Source organism: Chiloscyllium plagiosum, chromosome 12 (genome assembly GCF_004010195.1).
Source record: "Chiloscyllium plagiosum isolate BGI_BamShark_2017 chromosome 12, ASM401019v2, whole genome shotgun sequence".
NCBI classification, from domain to species: Eukaryota; Metazoa; Chordata; class Chondrichthyes; order Orectolobiformes; family Hemiscylliidae; genus Chiloscyllium; species Chiloscyllium plagiosum.
The window spans coordinates 13715073-13733312 of record NC_057721.1 but is presented as its reverse complement, the minus strand read 5'-3'; positions in this window follow the sequence as shown (position 1 = coordinate 13733312).

Genomic DNA, 18240 nt, shown 5'->3' with positions numbered 1-18240 from the left:
AAGCAATGGTGGAAATGTTACAGATATAGGAAAGCAAGGTTGGAGATGTTACAGAGAGAGGAAATAAGTCAGGGGATGTTACAGAGATAAGGAAAGCAAGTTTGGAGAGGTTACAGAGATAGGAAAGCAAAGCCGGAGATGTTACAGAGATAGTAAAGCAAGGCTGGAGATGTTGCAGATTATTCGAGAGGCTGAGAGGGTGATGGATAGAAGCTACAGGGACATAGTTACGCCAGAGAACAGAGGTAGCTGGGTAACAGTTAGAGGTGGGAAGGGGAGGAAGCAGACAGTGCAGGGATCCCCTGTGATCGTTCCCCTCAACAATAAGTATACCGCTTTAGATACCGTTGGGGGGGGGCGGCCTAGCAGGGGTAAGCAGCAGTGACCGGGTCTCTGGCACGAGGTCCGGCTCTGAGGCTCAGAAGGGAAAGGGGGAGAGGAGGAGAGCGCTAGTTATAGAAGACTCTTTAGTAAGATGGACGGACAGGCGGTTCTGTGGACATGGGCGAGACTCTCGGATGGTTTGTTGCCTCCCTGGTGCCATGGTCCGAGACGTCTCGGACCGTGTCATCAGAATCCTGAAGGGGGAGGGTGTGCAGCCAGAAGTCGTGGCGAACGTTGGCACCAACGACATAGGTAGGAAGAGGGGTGGGGAGGTCATTCAGGAGCTCAGAGAGTTAGGCTGGAAGCTAAAAGCTAAGATGGACAGAGTCGTCATCTCCGGGTGATTGCCGGTGCCAAGTAACAGTGAGGCAAGGAATAGGGAGAGAGTGCAGTTGAACACGTGGCTACAAGGATGGTGTAGGAAGGAGGGCTTCAGGTATTTGGACAATTGGACTGCATTCTGGGGAAGGTGGGACCTGTACAAGCAGGACGGGTTGCACCTGAACCAGAAGGGCACCAATATCCTGGGAGGTAGGTTTGCTAGCACTCCTGGGGGTGAGGGGGGGAATGTTAAACTAATTTGTTAGGGGGATGGGATCCGGACTTGTAGTCCAGCAAGTAGGCTAGCTGTTTGTCAGGATGTCCAAGAATGTAGGGAGGCTGTGGAGAAGGTAGCACTGAAAGGGAATACTTGCGGACACAGAGATGGGTTCAAATGTGTATGATTCAATGCAAGGAGTGTCAGAAATAAGGTGGGTGAACTTAAGGCGTGGATCGGTACCTGGGACTACGATGTTGTGGCCATCACGGAAACGTGGATAGAAGAGGGACAGGAATGGTTGTTGGAGGTTCCTGGTTACAGATGTTTCAGTAAGATTAGGGAGGGTAGTAAAAAAAAGGAGGGGCGTGGCGTTGCTAATCAGAAATTGTATAACGGCAGCAGAAAGGCAGTTGGAGGGGGATCTGCCTTTGGAGGTAGTATGGGCTGAAGTCAGAAATAGGAAAGGTGCAGTCACCTTATTGGGTGTTTACTTTCGGCCCCCATTAGCAGCAGAGATGTGTGTGGAGAAACAGATTAGGAAACAGATTTTGGAAAGGTGCAGAAGCCACAGGGTAGTAGTCATGGGTGATTTCAACTTCCCAAACATTGATTGGAAGCTCTTTAGATCAAGTAGATTGGACGGGGCGGTGTTTGTGCAGTGTGTATAGGAAGCTTTTCTAACTCAGTATGTAGATTGCCCGACCAGAGGGGAAGCCATATTGGATTTGGTACTTGGTAACGAACCGGGACAAGTGATGGGCTTGTTAGTAGGTGAACGTTTTGATGATAGTGACCACAATTCTGTGACTTTCACCTTGGTTATGGATAGAGATAGGTGCGTGCAACAGGGTAGGTTTTACAATTGGGGGAAGGGTAAATACGATGCTGTAAGACAGGATCTGAGGAGCAGATGTTGGGAGCATAGGCTGTCAGGGAAGGATGTCGTGGAAATGTTGAACTTTTTCAAGGAAAAGATACGACGTGTCCATCATATGTATGTACCTGTCAGGCAGGGAAGAGATGGTCGTGTGAGGGAACCTTGGCTGACGAGGGAGGTTGAATGTCTTGTAAAGAGGAAGAAGGGGGCTTACATAAGGTTGAGGAAACAAGGTTCAGACAGAAATTTGGAAGGATACAGGATTGCCAGAAGAGAGCTGAAGAAAGGGATTAGGAGAGCTAAGAGAGGGCATGAAAAATCTTTGGCTGGTAAATATTCAGCCTGGAGCCCAGTTACAAGTGGAGTTCCGCAGGGATCAGTTCTGGGTCCTCTGCTGTTTGTAATTTTTATTAATGACTTAGATGAGGGAGTCGAAGGGTGGGTCAGTAAATTTGCAGATGATACGAAGATAGGTGGAGTTGTGGACAGTGAGGAGGGCTGTTGTCGGCTGCAGAGGGACTTAGATATGATGCAGAGCTGGGCTGAGGAGTGGCAGATGGAGTTCAACCCTGCCAAGTGTGAGGTTGTCCATTTTGGAAGAACAAATAAGAATGCGGAATTCAGGGTTAATGGTAGGGTTCTTAGTCAGGTGGAGTAACAGAGGGATCTTGGGGTCTATGTACATAGATCTTTGAAGGTTGCCACTCAGGTGGATAGAGTTTGTAAGAAGGCCTATGGAGTATTATCGTTCATTAGCAGAGGGATTGAATTCAAGAGTCGTGAAGTGATGTTGCAGCTGTACTGGACCTTGGTTAGGCCACATTTGGAGAACTGTGTGCGGTTCTGGTCGCTTCACTTTAGGAAGATGTGGAAGCTTTGGAGATGGTGCAGAGGAGATTTACCAGGATGTTGCCTGGAATGGAGAATAGACCGTACGAGGATAGGTTGAGAGTGCTAGGACTTTTCTCATTGGAACGGAAAAGGATGAGGGGTGACTTGATAGAGGTTTATAAGATGATCAGAGGAATAGATAGAATAGACAGTCAGAAACTTTTTCCCCGCGTACAACAGAGTATTAAAGGGGACATAAATTTAAGGTGAAGGGTGGAAGGTATAGGGGAGATGTCAGTGGTAGATTCTTTACCCAGAGAGTGGTGGGAGCATGGAATACGCAGCCTGTGGGAGTGGCAGAGTCAGGATCATTGGCGAAATTTAAGTGAAAATTGGATAGGTACATGGATGGGTGCTGAAGCGAGGACAAATGTTCGGCACAACATCGTGGGCCGAAGGCCCTGTTCTGTGCTGTATTGTTCTATGTTCTATGTTCTATGTTACAGACAGAGGAAAGCAAGGCTGCGGGTGTCACAGAGATAGGAAAGAAAGGCCGGAGATGTGACAGACATAGGAAAGCACGGGTCGAGATGTTACAGAGATATGAATACAAGTCTGGTGATGTTACAGAGATTGTAAAGCAAGGCTGGAGATGTTTCAGAGAGTGGAAAGCAAGGCTGGAGATGTTACAGAGAGAGGAAAGCATTCTGGTAATGTTGCAGAGATAGGGAAGCAATGTTGGAGATGTTACAGAGATAGGAAAGCAAGGCCGGAGACGTTACAGAGAGTGGAAAGCAAGGCTGGAGATGTTACAGAGATGGAAATGTGTTGCTGGAAAAGCGCAGCAGGTCAGGCAGCATCTAGGGAAGAGGAGAATCGACGTTTCGGGTATTAGCCCTTCTTCAGGAATGTGACAGACATAGCCCTTCCTGAAGAAGGGCTAATGCCCGAAACGTCGATTCTCCTCTTCCCTAGATGCTGCCTGACCTGCTGCGCTTTTCCAGCAACACATTTCCATCTCTGATCTCCAGCATCTGCAGACCTCACTTTCTCCCTGGAGATGTTACAGAGACAGGAAAGCAAAGCCGGAGATGTCACAGAGGTAGGACATTTGGCTGGGGATGTTACAGAGATAGGAAAGGAAGGCTGGAGATGTGACATACAGAGGAAAGCAAGGGTTGAGATGTTGCAGAGATATGAAAACATGTCTGCAGATGTTACTGAGATAGGAAAGCAAGGCTGGAGATGTTTCAGAGAGAGGACCGTAAGGCTGGAGATGTTTCAGAGAGTGGAAAGCAAGGCCGATGATGCTTCAGAGATAGGAAAGCAAGGCTTGAAAGGTTAGAGAGATAGGAAAACAAGGCTAGAGATGTTACAGAGATAGGAAAATATGTCTGGAGATGTTACAGAGAGTGAATAGCAAGGCTGGAGATATTTTTGAGACTGGAAAACAAGGCTGGAGATTTACAGAGAGACGAAAGCATGTCTGGAGATGATACAGAGAGTCGAAAGTAAGGCTGGAGATTTTACAGAGGGAGGAAAGCAAGGCCCAAGGTGCTACAGAGATAGGAATGAAAGGCTGGAGTTGTTACAGAGAGAAGAAAGCGAGGTTGCAGATTGTACAGAGATAGGAAAACAAGGCTGGAGATGTTACAGTGATGTGAAAACATTCTGGTAATGTTGCAGAGATTGGAAAGCAAGGCTGGAGAAGTTACAGAGAGAGGATATAAGTCAGGAGGTGTTACAGAGATAAGGAAAGCAAGGCTGGAGAGTTTAAAGAGATAGGAATGCCAGGCCGGAGATGTTAATGATATAGGAAGGCAAGGTAGGAGATGTTACGCAGAGAGAGGAAAGCAAGGCTGGAGATGTTACAAAGAGAGGAAAGTAAGGCTGGAGATGTTACGCAGAGAGAGAAAAGCAAGGCTGGAGATGTTACAGAGAGAGGAAAGTAAGGCTGGATATGTTACAGAGAGGGGAAAGCATGGCTGGAGATGTTACAGAGAGAGGAAAGCAAGGCAGGAGATGTTACAGAAATAGGAAAGCATTCTGGTAATGTTTCAGAGACAGGGAAGCAAGGGTGGAGATGTTACAGAGAGAGGAAATAAGTCAGGGGGTGTTACAGAGAAAAGGAAAGCAAGTCTGGAGAGGTTACAGGGATAGGAATGCCAGAGTTGAGATGTTATAGTGATTGGAAAGCAAGGCAGGAGATGTTACAGATAGAGGAAAGCAAGTCGGGAGATGTTACAGAGATAGGAAAGCAAGGCTGGTGATGTTACAACGATTGGAAAATAAGTCTGGGGATTTTGAGGAGAGTGAGGAAATCAAGGTTGGAAATGTTACAGAGAGTGAATAGCAAGGCTGGAGATATTTTTGAGTCAGGAAAACAAGGCTGGAGATATTACAGAGATAGGAAACAATGTCTGGAGAAGTTACGGAGAGAGAGGAAAGCAAGGCTGGAGAATTTAAAGAGATAAGAAAGTAAGACTGGAGATTTTGCAGAGAGAAGAAAGCAAGGCTGGCGATCTTACAGAGATTGAATGCAAGTCTGGAGAATCTATACTGGATGGGCCATTTCAAATCCACCACCCAGAGGGTTTCAGAGAGTGGAAAGTAAGGCTGGAGATTTTACAGAGAGAAGAAAGCAAGGCTGGCGATCTTACAGAGATTGAATGCAAGTCTGGAAATCTATACTGGATGGGCCATTTCAAATCCACCACCCAGAGGGGCTCAGCAGCAGCATTGCTGATCGACATGGACGTGTCCAAAAGGTAATAGCTGCTTGACTGGGTCTGCACCGGGTCGGGAGGGAATGATTGACCGGGAGAAACATACTTTACCTCATCTTCTCCAATCTACCGCCTGCAGACACATTGACGATGGCTATATTGGGAACAGTGACTACTGCACACAGTATTTATGGAGACAAAGCCCCACTTTCACATTGTGAATAGTGTGTGTGTGTGTGTGTGTGTGTGTGTGTGTGTGTGTGTGTGTGTGTGTGTGTGTGTGTGTACATATGAGAGATGCTCTCACCATTCTGAACGGAACAGATTTCAAAGCGATCTAAAACTCAGCACTGGCCTGTGTGAGGTCATGTGGGTCAATACCTACAGAAGCAGATTTGTACTCTTGCATAATTTTCACTGTCCATGCCTGGTACCCTGACCATCAGGCCAGTGGATAAACCCTTGTTCAATGTGAAATACAGGAGGACGATCCAAGAGCAGCAGTTACACCTCAAAATGAGGTGACGTTACCAAACAGGACCCCTTACTCACCTAACAACATAAACAGCTAGTGACAGACATATCTAACCAACAAATCAGACCTAATCTCTGCAATCCTGTCACATGCAGTCAGGTTGAATTGTGTGGTCAATCAAACAACTCAATAGAGAAAGAGTATCCCCACATACCAATTCCCTCAATGATGGAAAAGCCTAGAACAGCAATAGAAAAATTTAGGCTCGATCATTCACAATAATGTTCAGACAGAAGTATTGATGGAGTGATCTATTTTAGGTCCCCTCCGTATGGCATTTTTCAGCTAATTCGATTCACTGTATGTGGTATCTACAAACGGATGGAGGGATTGGAGAATGCAAAGGCTGTGGGCCCTGATAACATTCCAATCAAGCTGTTCCTGCTGGGATACAGCACTGGGACCTACCTGACCATGTAGGGAACTGTCCGGGTGTGGGTTCAATGATATGGTCAGTCCAGTTCTGGATAACGGTAATCCCTGGGATATTGCTAAGTGGGTGTTCAGTGATGGTGGCATTGAAGATTGGAAGACATAGGTGTGTCCGGGTGTGTCCTGTACACATACAGACAAAACATCAGACAATCAGTGATTGCCCCATTGCTCTAATCCCAATCATTAATAAAATGATGAAGATGTCATCTGCAGTGGGATCAAGCAGCACTTCCTCAACACCAACCTGATCACTGAAGCTCAGTTTGGGCTCTCATCCCTTGGGTTCATTGAACCCTGGGTTTAATGATGCACAACAAGAAAACACACATCTGAAATCTAGAGGGGAGGCGACAGTGACTGCACTTAACATCATCATAACGACATTTGACCAAATGTCGCATCCAGGATTAACGGCAAAACTGGAGCAAATAGGAATCATCTGCACTGGCTGAAGTTATACCTGAAAGGAAGGTGGCTGGGGTTGGTAGGGAGCAGACATCTCAGCTCCAGGACAGCTCTGCAGCAGTTCCCCGGGAGAGGGGTTTCAGAGTAAACCTGTAGGTCAAAATTGGAAAGGTAAGGTACCATACTCCTACAGGATGATAGGGCTGCTCTCTCGTTAGACAGAGACGAATGGTGGCAGTTTAACTGGACAGTCATCATGCCTCAATTAAGGGAGAGGTTGAGTAGAACAGTCCTTTAGTCACCCCAGTCAGTGAAGGAATTAAATCCACACTGTTAGCATTAATATCTAGCCGTCCAATTGATTGAGCTAACCAAGTCCTCCCTCAGCTCCATGGGGAAGATACTTTAACATTATTCTGCTCACATATGCTGTTAGACACCTCTGGAGCTGGTGGAACTAGAAGCAAGCTTCCTTGCTCAGACAGAGGGACAGTATCAGTGAGCTTTCAGAGTGCTCTCTGCCCCAGGTCCAATCATAAATGACCATCCCTACACTATAAAGTAACAACTGGGGATGTTTGCCAATGATTGGAAAATGTTCAACACCATTCGTGATTTACTCAGATACTGAAGCAATCCTTATCCAAATGCAACAAGGACCTGGAAATATGAAGGAGTGTGCTTAACAGTGACAAGTGCCATTTCCATTACACACGTGCCAGACAACGATTACCTGTAACAATAGAAAATTGAACCATACCTTCCAATGTTCAATGCCACCACCATCACTGAACACCCACCTAGCAATATCCCGGGGATTCCCGTTATCCAGAACTGGACTGACCATATCATTTCATGACTCATTCCTGTGAAGGGTTTATTCTAAAACGTCGACTCTCCTGTACTGCAGATGCTGCCTGACTTGCTGTGCTTTTTTCCAGTGCCACTGCAGCTTCAACCCTCATCCACTGGCTCTCAGTAGCAGAAATGTCTGCCATCTACACGGTGCTCTGCAGAAATTTACCAAGGCTCCTTACAATGTACCTCCGAAACCAAGACCATCAAAAAGGACAAGGGAAGTAGACACATGGGATCATCACCATATTCACGTTCCATTCCAAGCCACCCACCATCCTGATTGGGAAGCATATTGTTGTTCTTTCAGTGTCACTATTTCAACGTCCCTCCGTAATGCACATCTACAACACATGGACTGCAGTGGGTCAATGCGGCAGCTCACCCCCACCTTCTCAATGGCAATACGTGATGGGCAATAAATACCATCCCAATCATATTCTATGAATAAATTAAAATGAAAAATATTGTCATGCCCAATGCTGGACACTGTGCTTTGGGTTTTGTCTGCTCAGGCTGGTGAGGTCCAGGCAGTAACTTGCTTTTCGTGAACAGCTGAACGAAAATGATGTTCGAAACAATCTGTCCATCTCTCAGACGCATGGTCTACATACCGATCATCACACAGACACTGGCATTCATATTGCACATTACTGAGCTCTGAGATAGACAGAAGCAATTCAAAATGTACTCCTATCAGACTGAAACATGTTTAACCACACAGTGATATTGTTGCCACGAAAATGATTATGAGTGCGCATTAACTGGGAGAAAGTGAGCACTGCAGATGCTGGAGATCAGAGTCAAAAAGTGTGGTTCTGAAACAGTACACCCATTCAGGCAGCATCTGAGGAGCAGGAGAGTCGACTATTGGTTCACAATATTAATATAAGGGAAAATAATTGTGTATTTTCAAAGTCCTTGTATTTAATAATAATGTGGTCTTGGTCGTGGTAATGAGACTCATCATTTGAATGTTCCCTACTGTGAGTTGGGCACTGTTTTCATCATATTGTTGTGATAGAAGTGAACTGAATAAAGGGGGGAAATAATGTTTATTAGACAATCTAAAAGTTGGTACTAATAAAGACTATAGAAACTTCAGCAAAAAGACGTTACTGTTCAATGTGAGAACAATGCCGCAAACAGTTACACAGAGATTTCCAGCTCAAGTCACACACAAGGATGTTGGGATGGAATCATACTGTCCATCAATGGAGCTGCACAATACTGTTTGGATACTGACATTGTGGGGATAACATACACTGGATATGGTTTATGAGGGATTCAATGTAAGATGCCATGTGCTGCAGGAGCCCATCACCTTTATAACACCTTCATTCAGGATCGGGTCTAAGGTATAGGATTACAGAGTTTAGGTGGCACACAGAAGAGATATATTTGCAAGACATCGTTGTTTCCAGGTCATTGTTACAAATGCTGGACTGCGTCTGGACCAGCGCCATGTGCTTGTCCATTGACCAGTCTGTCCCACACATATCTCCCCATTGTTCAGGTATGTCTCTAACCAGACTGTTGTGAGGGATTGTGTGAGTAACAGCCCAGCTCCAGTTTTGGAGCTCTCTGAACAGATTGTGAATATGGCCAGTGTTTTGCAGGTAATGATGAGGCTCAATAACACGGTGTCTGAATTCAGGCTTTTTTCTCAAAGTCATTTTTGACAGCTTTGCTGCCTGCAAGATGGTGTGTTTAGTGATCTGAACATGAATCGGCTGTTTACTACAGTCACTGAATTGTGTAATAGTTAGCTGTGTACTCTGGTATTTTAATTATTGTTCACTTCAATTGTTTTCAACTGAAAAACAATGTTGTTTGGTTTATTTTCAAATATGTAAGAAACAAAGTGATATTAACTCTTCATTACACAAAATATAAAAGTGACCTGCTGTATATCTCCCTTAGAATAATCAAGCAAAAGTTAAATATTGCCTCTGAAGCAGGATTATGTGAACAGGACTATGTCCCAGGCCAGGACACAGCCAGGCAGAGAGGGCAGATCCTTGGTATATCGACAATACAGTGCTCAGCATTGATTCTGGATCCTGTGGTTGCTAGACTGCTCTGTGGCAGGTTATGGGGAAATAAAGAAAAGGGAAACATATCATTGACCACAACGTCACCGATATGCCTGCTGCAGATATACTTCTCCATTTCATACATCGGGAAGAATGGTCACTGCACAATGGGAAGCAAGGGCACAATTTGCAGACACTCCTCATGACATGAAGCCCTCTGGGCAATGAATGGGACAAACTTTAAACAGATTGAGCAACAAATTATGAGGCATCCATGAGATGCAATGGGCCATCAGCAGAAGAATTGTGCTCTGTACAACTCATACAGTCTGCAACTCAATGGCGCAACATACCGTCGAGTTTACAGTAACGATCTCGGCTCGACCTACCTCTATCAGTACAGTAACCATCACGGCCCGAAATATCTCTCAATGTATAGTAACCGTCACAGCCCGACATACCTCACACTGTACAGTAACCATCACGGCCCGAAATATCTCCCACTCTACAATAACCATCATGGCCCGACATACCTCCCACTGTACAGTAGCCATCACGGCCCAATATACTTCCCACTGTACAGTAGCCGTCACGACCAGACATACCTCCCACTGTACAGTAGCCATCACGGCCCAACATACTTCCCACAATACAGTAACCATCACGGCCCAACATACTCCCCACAATACAGTAACCATCACAGCCCAACATACTCCCCACTGTACAGTAACCGTCACGGCCCGAAATACCCCCCACTGTACAGTAACTATCACGGCCTCAAATACCTCCCACTGTACAGTAACCATCACGGGTCGACATACCCAACACTGGACAGGAACCATCATGGCCCGACATACCTCCCACTGTACAGTAACCATCACCGCCTGACGTACCACGCACTGTACAGTAAACATCACGGCCCAACAAAACCCCTCACTGTACAGTAAATATCATGGCCGGACATGCCTCCCACTGTACAGTAACCATTACGGCACGACATATCGCCCACTGTACAGTAACCATCGCACCCCGACATAGCTCCCAATGTACAGTAACCGTCACACCCCAACATACCTCCCACTGTACAGTAACCATCATATCCCGACATACCTCCCACTGTATAGTAACCATCACGGCCCGACATACCTCCCACTGTACAGTAACCATCACAGCCCGACATACCTCCCACTGTACAGTAACCATCACAGCCCGACATACCTCCCACTGTACAGCCACCGTCAATCACCGACATGCCTCCCACTCTACAGTAACCGTCACCCACCAACATGCCTCCCACTGTACAGTAACCATCACAGCCCGACATACATCCCACTGTACAGTAACCATCACGGCCTGACATACTTCCCACTGTACAGTAACCATCACGGCCCGACATACCTCCCATTGTACAGTAACCATCGTGGCCCGGCATACCTCCCGCTGTACAGTAACCGTTAAGGCCCGACATACCTCCAACTGTACAGTAACCGTCACAGCCCGACATTCCTCCCACTGTACAGTAACCATCACGGCCTGACATACCTCCCACTGTATAGTAACCATCACGGCCTGACATACCTCCCACTGTACAGTAACCATCGCGGCCCGAAATACCTCCCACTGTACAGCAACCATCACCTCCTGACGTACCATGCGCTGTACAGTAAATATCACGGCCCCACATAACCCCTCACTGTACAGTAACTATCATGGCCGGACATGCCTCCCAATGTACAGTAACCATCACGGCCTGACATACTTCCCACTGTACAGTAACCGTCACGGCCCGACATACCTCCCACTGTACAGTAACCATCACGTCCCGACATACCTCCCACAGTACAGTAACCATTACGGCCCGACATACCTCCCATTGTACAGTAACCATCACGTCCCGACATACCTCCCACAGTACAGTAACCATCACCGCCTGACATACCACGCATTGTACAGTAACCATCACGGCCAGACTTACCCACATAATACAGTAACCATCACGGCCCGACATACCTCCCACTGTGCAGTAACCATCACGGCCCGACATACCTCTCACTGTATAGTAACCATCACCGCCTGACATACTACGCACTGTACAGTAACCATCACGGCCCGACATAACCACCCCACTGTACGGTAACTATCATGGCCGGACATACCTCCCACTCTACAGTTACCATCACGGCCCGACATACCTTCCATTATACAGGAGCCATCACGGACCGTCATAACTCTCACTGTACAGTAAACATCTGGGCCTGACATAACCCTACCACTGTACAGTAACCATCACGGCCCGACATACCTCCCACTGTACAGTAACCGTCACACACCGACATGCCTCCCATTGTATAGTAACGATCACGGCCCGACATACCTCCCACTGTACAGTAACCATCACGGCCCGACATACCTCCCACTGTACAGTAACCATTATAGCCCGACATACCTCCCACTGTACAGTAACCGTTACGGCCCGACATACCTCCCACTGTACAGTAACCATCGCGGCCCGACTTACCTCCCACTGTACAGCAACCATCACCCCCTGACGTACCACGCGCTGTACAGTAAACATCACGGCCCCACATAACCCCTCACTGTACAGTAACTATCATGGCCGGATATGCCTCCCACTGTACAGTAACCATCACAGCCCGACATACCTCCCAGTGTACAGTAACCATCACGGCCCGACATACCTCCCATTGTACAGTAACCATCACGGCCCGACATACCTCCCACAGTACAGTAACCATCACCGCCTGACATACTTCCCACTGTACAGTAGCCATCACGGCCCGACATATCCCCCACTGTACAGTAACCATCACGGCCCGACATACCTCTAATGTGCAGTAACCATCACGGCCCAACATACTTCCCACTGTACAGTAACCATCACCGCCTGACGTACTACGCACTGTACAGTAAGCATCACGGCCCGACATAACCCCCCCACTGAACGGTAACTATCATGGCCGGACATACGCCCCATTGTACAGTAACCATCACGGCACGACATACCTTCCATTATACAGGAGCCATCACAGACCGTCATAACTCCCACTGTACAGTAACCATCTGGGCCTGACATAACCCTCCCACTGTACAGTAACCATCACGGCCTGACATACCTCACACTGTATAGTACCCATCACGGCCTTACCTATCTCCCACTGTACAGCAACCGTCACGGCCCGACATACCTGCCACTGTACAGTAACCATCACGGCCCGACATACCTCCCACTGTACAGTAACCATCACCGCCTGACGTACCACGCACTGTACAGTAAACATCACGGCCCGACATAACCCCCTATTATACAGTAACCGTCACGGCCCGACATACCTCCCACTGTACTGTAACCATTACAGCACGACATACCTCCCACTGTACTGTAACCATCACAGCACGACATACCTCCCACTGTACAGTAACCATCAAGGCCCGACATACTTCCCACTGTATAGTAACCATCACTGCCCGGCATAACTCCCACTGTACAGTAACCATCACCGCCTGACGAACCACGCACTGTACAGTAACCATCACGGCCCGAAATAACCCCCCCACTGTATGGCAACTGTCATGGCCAGACTTACCTCCCACTGTACAGTAACCATCACGGCCCGACATACCTTCCATTTTACATGAGCCATGACGGACCGTCATACCTCCACGTGTACAGTAACCATCAGGGCCTGACATAACCATCCCACTGTACAGTAACCATCACGGCCTGACATACCTCCCACTGTACAGTAACCATCGCGGCCCGACATACCTCCCACTCTACAGTAACCATCACCGCCTGACGTACCACGCACTGTACAGTAAACAGCACGGCCCAACATAACCCCTCACTGTACAGTAACTATTCTTGGCCGGACATGCCTCCCACTGTACAGTAACCATCACAGCATGAGATACCTCACACTGTACAGTAACCATTACGGCCGGACATACCTCCCACTGTACAGTAACCATCTCCGCCTGACATAGCACGCACTGTACAGTAACCATCACGGCCCGACATACCTCCCACTTTATAGTAACCATCACGGCCTGACATACCTCCCACTCGACAGTAACCGTCACGCACCGACATGCCTCCCACTGTACATTTACCATCACAGCCCGACATACATCCCACAGTACAGTAGCCATCACGGCCCGACATACCTCCCACTGTACAGTAACCATGACGGCCTGACCTACCTCCCACTGTACAGTAACCATCAGAGCCCTACATGAATCACTCTGTATAGTAACCATCACGGCCCTGCATCCCTCCCACTGTACAGCAACCGTCACGGCCCGACATACCTGCCACTGTACAGTAACCATCACGGCCCGACATACCTCCCACTGTACAGTAACCATCACCGCCTGACGTACCACGCACTGTACATTAAACATCACGGCCCGACATAACCCCCTATTATACAGTCACTATCATGGCCGGACATAACTCCCACTGTACAGTAACCATCACGGCCTGACATACCTCCCACTGTACAGTAACCGTCACACACCGACATGCCTCCCACTGCACAGTAACCATCACGGCCCGACACACCTCCCACTGTACAGTAACCGTCACGGCCCGACATACCTCCCACTGTATAGTAACCATCACTGCCCGGCATACCTCCCACTGTACAGTAACCATCACGGCCTGATATACCTCCCACTGTACACTATCCGTCAAGGCCCGACATACCTCCTATTGTACAGTAATCATCATAGAACATAGAACATATTAGAATACAGCGCAGTACAGGCCCTTTGGCCCTCGGTGTTGCGCCGATCCAAGCCCACGTAACATGTACTAACCCACTATCCTCCATATACCTATCCAATGCCCGCTTAAATGCCCATAAAGAGGGAGAGTCCACCACTGCTACTGGCAGGGCATTCCATGAACTTACGACTCGCTGAGTGAAGAACCTACCCCTAACTTCAGTCCTATATCTACCCCCCCTTACTTTAAAGCTATGCCCCCTTGTAATACCCGCCTCCATACGCGGGAAAAGGTTCACACTGTCAACCCTATCTAATCCCCTAATCATCTTGTACACCTCAATCAAGTCACCCGTAAACCTTCTTTTCTCTAGTGAAAACAGCCCCAAGTGCCTCAGTCTTTCCTCATACGATTTTCCTTCCATACCAGGCAACATCCTGGTAAACCTCCTCTGCACCCGTTCCAATGTCTCCCCATCCTTCCTATAGTATGGCGACCAAAACTGCACACAATATTCCAGATGCGGCCGTACCAGAGTCTTATACAACTGCATCATGACCTCAGGACTCCGGAACTCAATTCCTCTACCAATAAAAGCCAGTACGCCATATGCCTTCCTCACCGCACTATTTACCTGGGTGGCAACTTTCAGAGATCTGTGTACATGGACACCAAGATCCCTCTGCTCATTCACACTACCAAGTATCCGACCATTAGCCCCGTACCCCATCTTTTTGTTATTCTTCCCAAAGTGAATCACCTCACATTTAGCTACATTGAATTCCATTTGCCACCTTTCTGCCCAGCTCTGCAGCTTCTCTATATCCTGCTGTAACCTGCCACATCCTTCCTCACTGTCAACAACTCAAAACAGTGTTAGGGAGTCAAATGATGGGTTATTCACTGCAGAGTTCCTAAAATGTTGCATCTACATAAATAGATCTTAATTTGTAGCCAACAAGAATCTAAATACTCATGTAAAACACTTATCATGCAGTAACTGTTTACAGAAGACTCATTGGAAAGCTATATCTTCATAAGAAATTGATGCAACAGTTGGAGAACTATGCTTTGTTGTTCCGTTGAAAGGACATCCACCAAGTGAAATAACTTCATTGCAAGGACAATGTTTCACATTAATAAATCAAATTGTCAGCATTGAATATCCCAGAGAAACATTTAAATAAGGAATGTTTTTACATTTGAAACATTGCAATAACACTATAAAAGTTTTTGAAATAAAAGGTAGCTTTTAACTTGATAAAAAAAAATTCTCCCAGATTTATGAGCCCATAGAACTTGATTCCAGTTGCTATCTTTGAATTTTATTGAAGTAAACCTCATCACCATGGTGACAGCTTAGACTGTTCTAAGTGGCTATCATAGTTCTAAAGCCTTCTTTTCTAAAGAATTTTGTTTCATCTCCAAGAAGGTGTCCAATGTTTCAAACCTGCAGAAAGCATCAGCTCCTAGGAAGGAAGCTGTCTATTTGTTTAGACAGTGCAATTGTAGCAGAAGCATCAGTAACCAGGCTGAGCAGTAGATTTTAGTCAAGGTGGTAAAGATTGCTACTTGTAGATGGTCTTATTCAGCCCATAGGGCCAAGAGTCATTTTCTTGGTCATCGCAAAGTAACAGCGCAGTAGGAGACAGTAATCATAGTGCAGGCTACTCCAATTCTATGCAGCTACATCAAGGAACAATGCCTTGGTAAATCAATGCGAAAGCCATCACTGCCCTGAACCTTTTGGATTTAAACTTCTGCCTGGCAATTACAGATGACATTGTCCAGTCTGCAGTTTATAGCTACATTAACCAGTGCCAACCAGGATATTACGTTCCCAATAGATAGCAAAGGCCAAAGTGAAAGGGCTCTTAGATTTGCAATATTGGCATTATCAGCTACATTTAATTTTATTTATTCACTCATGACTGGGCAACATTTATTGCCCATCCATAGCTATCCTTGACAATGTGGTGGTAAGCTGCCTTGTTGAACTGCTGCAGTCCACCTGCTGTGGGTTGACATTAGAAAAGGAACTCCAGGATTCTGACCCAGTGACAGCAGATACATGGGGATACCATCACCTGCAAGCTTCACCATTCACCACCCTGACTCGGAAATATATCACCATTCCTTCACTGTCACTGGGTCAAAATCCTGGAATTCCCTTTCTAATGGCATTGTGCTGCTGCTCAGCCTGGTTACCGATGCTTCTGCTACAATTGCACTGTCTAAACAAATAGACAGCTTCCTTCCTAGGAGCTGATGCTTTCTGCAGGTTTGAAACATTGGACACCTTCTTGGAGATGAAACAAAATTCTTTAGAAAAGAAGGCTTTAGAACTATGATAGCCACTTAGAACAGTCTAAGCTGTCACCATGGTGATGAGGTTTACTTCAATAAAATTCAAAGATAGCAACTGGAATCAAGTTCTATGGGCTCATAAATCTGGGAGAATTTTTTTTTATCAAGTTAAAAGCTACCTTTTATTTCAAAAACTTTTATAGTGTTATTGCAATGTTTCAAATGTAAAAACATTCCTTATTTAAATGTTTCTCTGGGATATTCAATGCTGACAATTTGATTTATTAATGTGAAACATTGTCCTTGCAATGAAGTTATTTCACTTGGTGGATGTCCTTTCAACGGAACAACAAAGCATAGTTCTCCAACTGTTGCATCAATTTCTTATGAAGATATAGCTTTCCAATGAGTCTTCTGTAAACAGTTACTGCATGATAAGTGTTTTACATGAGTATTTAGATTCTTGTTGGCTACAAATTAAGATCTATTTATGTAGATGCAACATTTTAGGAACTCTGCAGTGAATAACCCATCATTTGACTCCCTAACACTGTTTTGAGTTGTTGACAGTGAGGAAGGATGTGGCAGGTTACAGCAGGATATAGAGAAGCTGCAGAGCTGGGCAGAAAGGTGGCAACTTGAATTCAATGTAGCAAAGTGTGAGGTGATTCACTTTGGGCGAGGGGATGAAGGTGATAGGTCAGGGAGGAGGGTGGAGTGGATATTTACCGAGTTTATTTACAGAATTTAAGTTCCCTAATCAAAGCAGGATTATTTTTCCAATACACAAATAGATAGGATGGTTAAAAAGGTATTTGGCACACTTGTCATCATTGCTCAGTCCTTTGAATACAGGACATTATGCTGAGGATGGAAAGAACCTTGGGTGGCATAGTGGTTCAGTGGTTAGCACTGCTACCTCAGAGTGCCAGAGACCTGGGTTCAATTCCCACCTTGGGCAACTGTCTGTTGGAGTTTGCACATTCTCTCTGCGTAGGTTTCCTCCCACAGTCCAAAGATGTGCAGGTTAGATGAACTGGCCATTCTAAATTGCCCATAGTGTTGTCTGGGTGGGTTGCTCTTCAGAGGGTTGGTGTGGACTTGCTTGGCCGAAGGGCCTGTTTCCACACTGGAATCTATTCTATTATAACCTGAACACTGGTGAGGCCTTTTCTGGAATATTGTGTCCAGTTCTGGTCAACCAGTTATGGGAAGGACATTATTCAGGTGGAGTGGGTTCAGAAGAGATTTACCAGGATGTTGCTGGGTATGGAAAGTTTGAGTTATGAAGAAAGGCTGGATAGGCTGGGATTTTTTCACTGGAGCTTAGGAGGTTGAGAGGTGGCTTGATAGAAGTATATAAAATAACAAGATATAGATAGAGTTGATGGTAGATGTCTTTTCCCCAAGTTGGGAAATTTCAAGACTAAGGGGCACATTTTTAATATGAGAGGTTTAAGGTTTAATGTGAGAGAGATTTAATAAAAGACATGAGGCTTTTTTTTAACACAGAGTGGTTCACAGGTGGAATGCACTTCCTGAGGAAGTGGCGGATACAGGT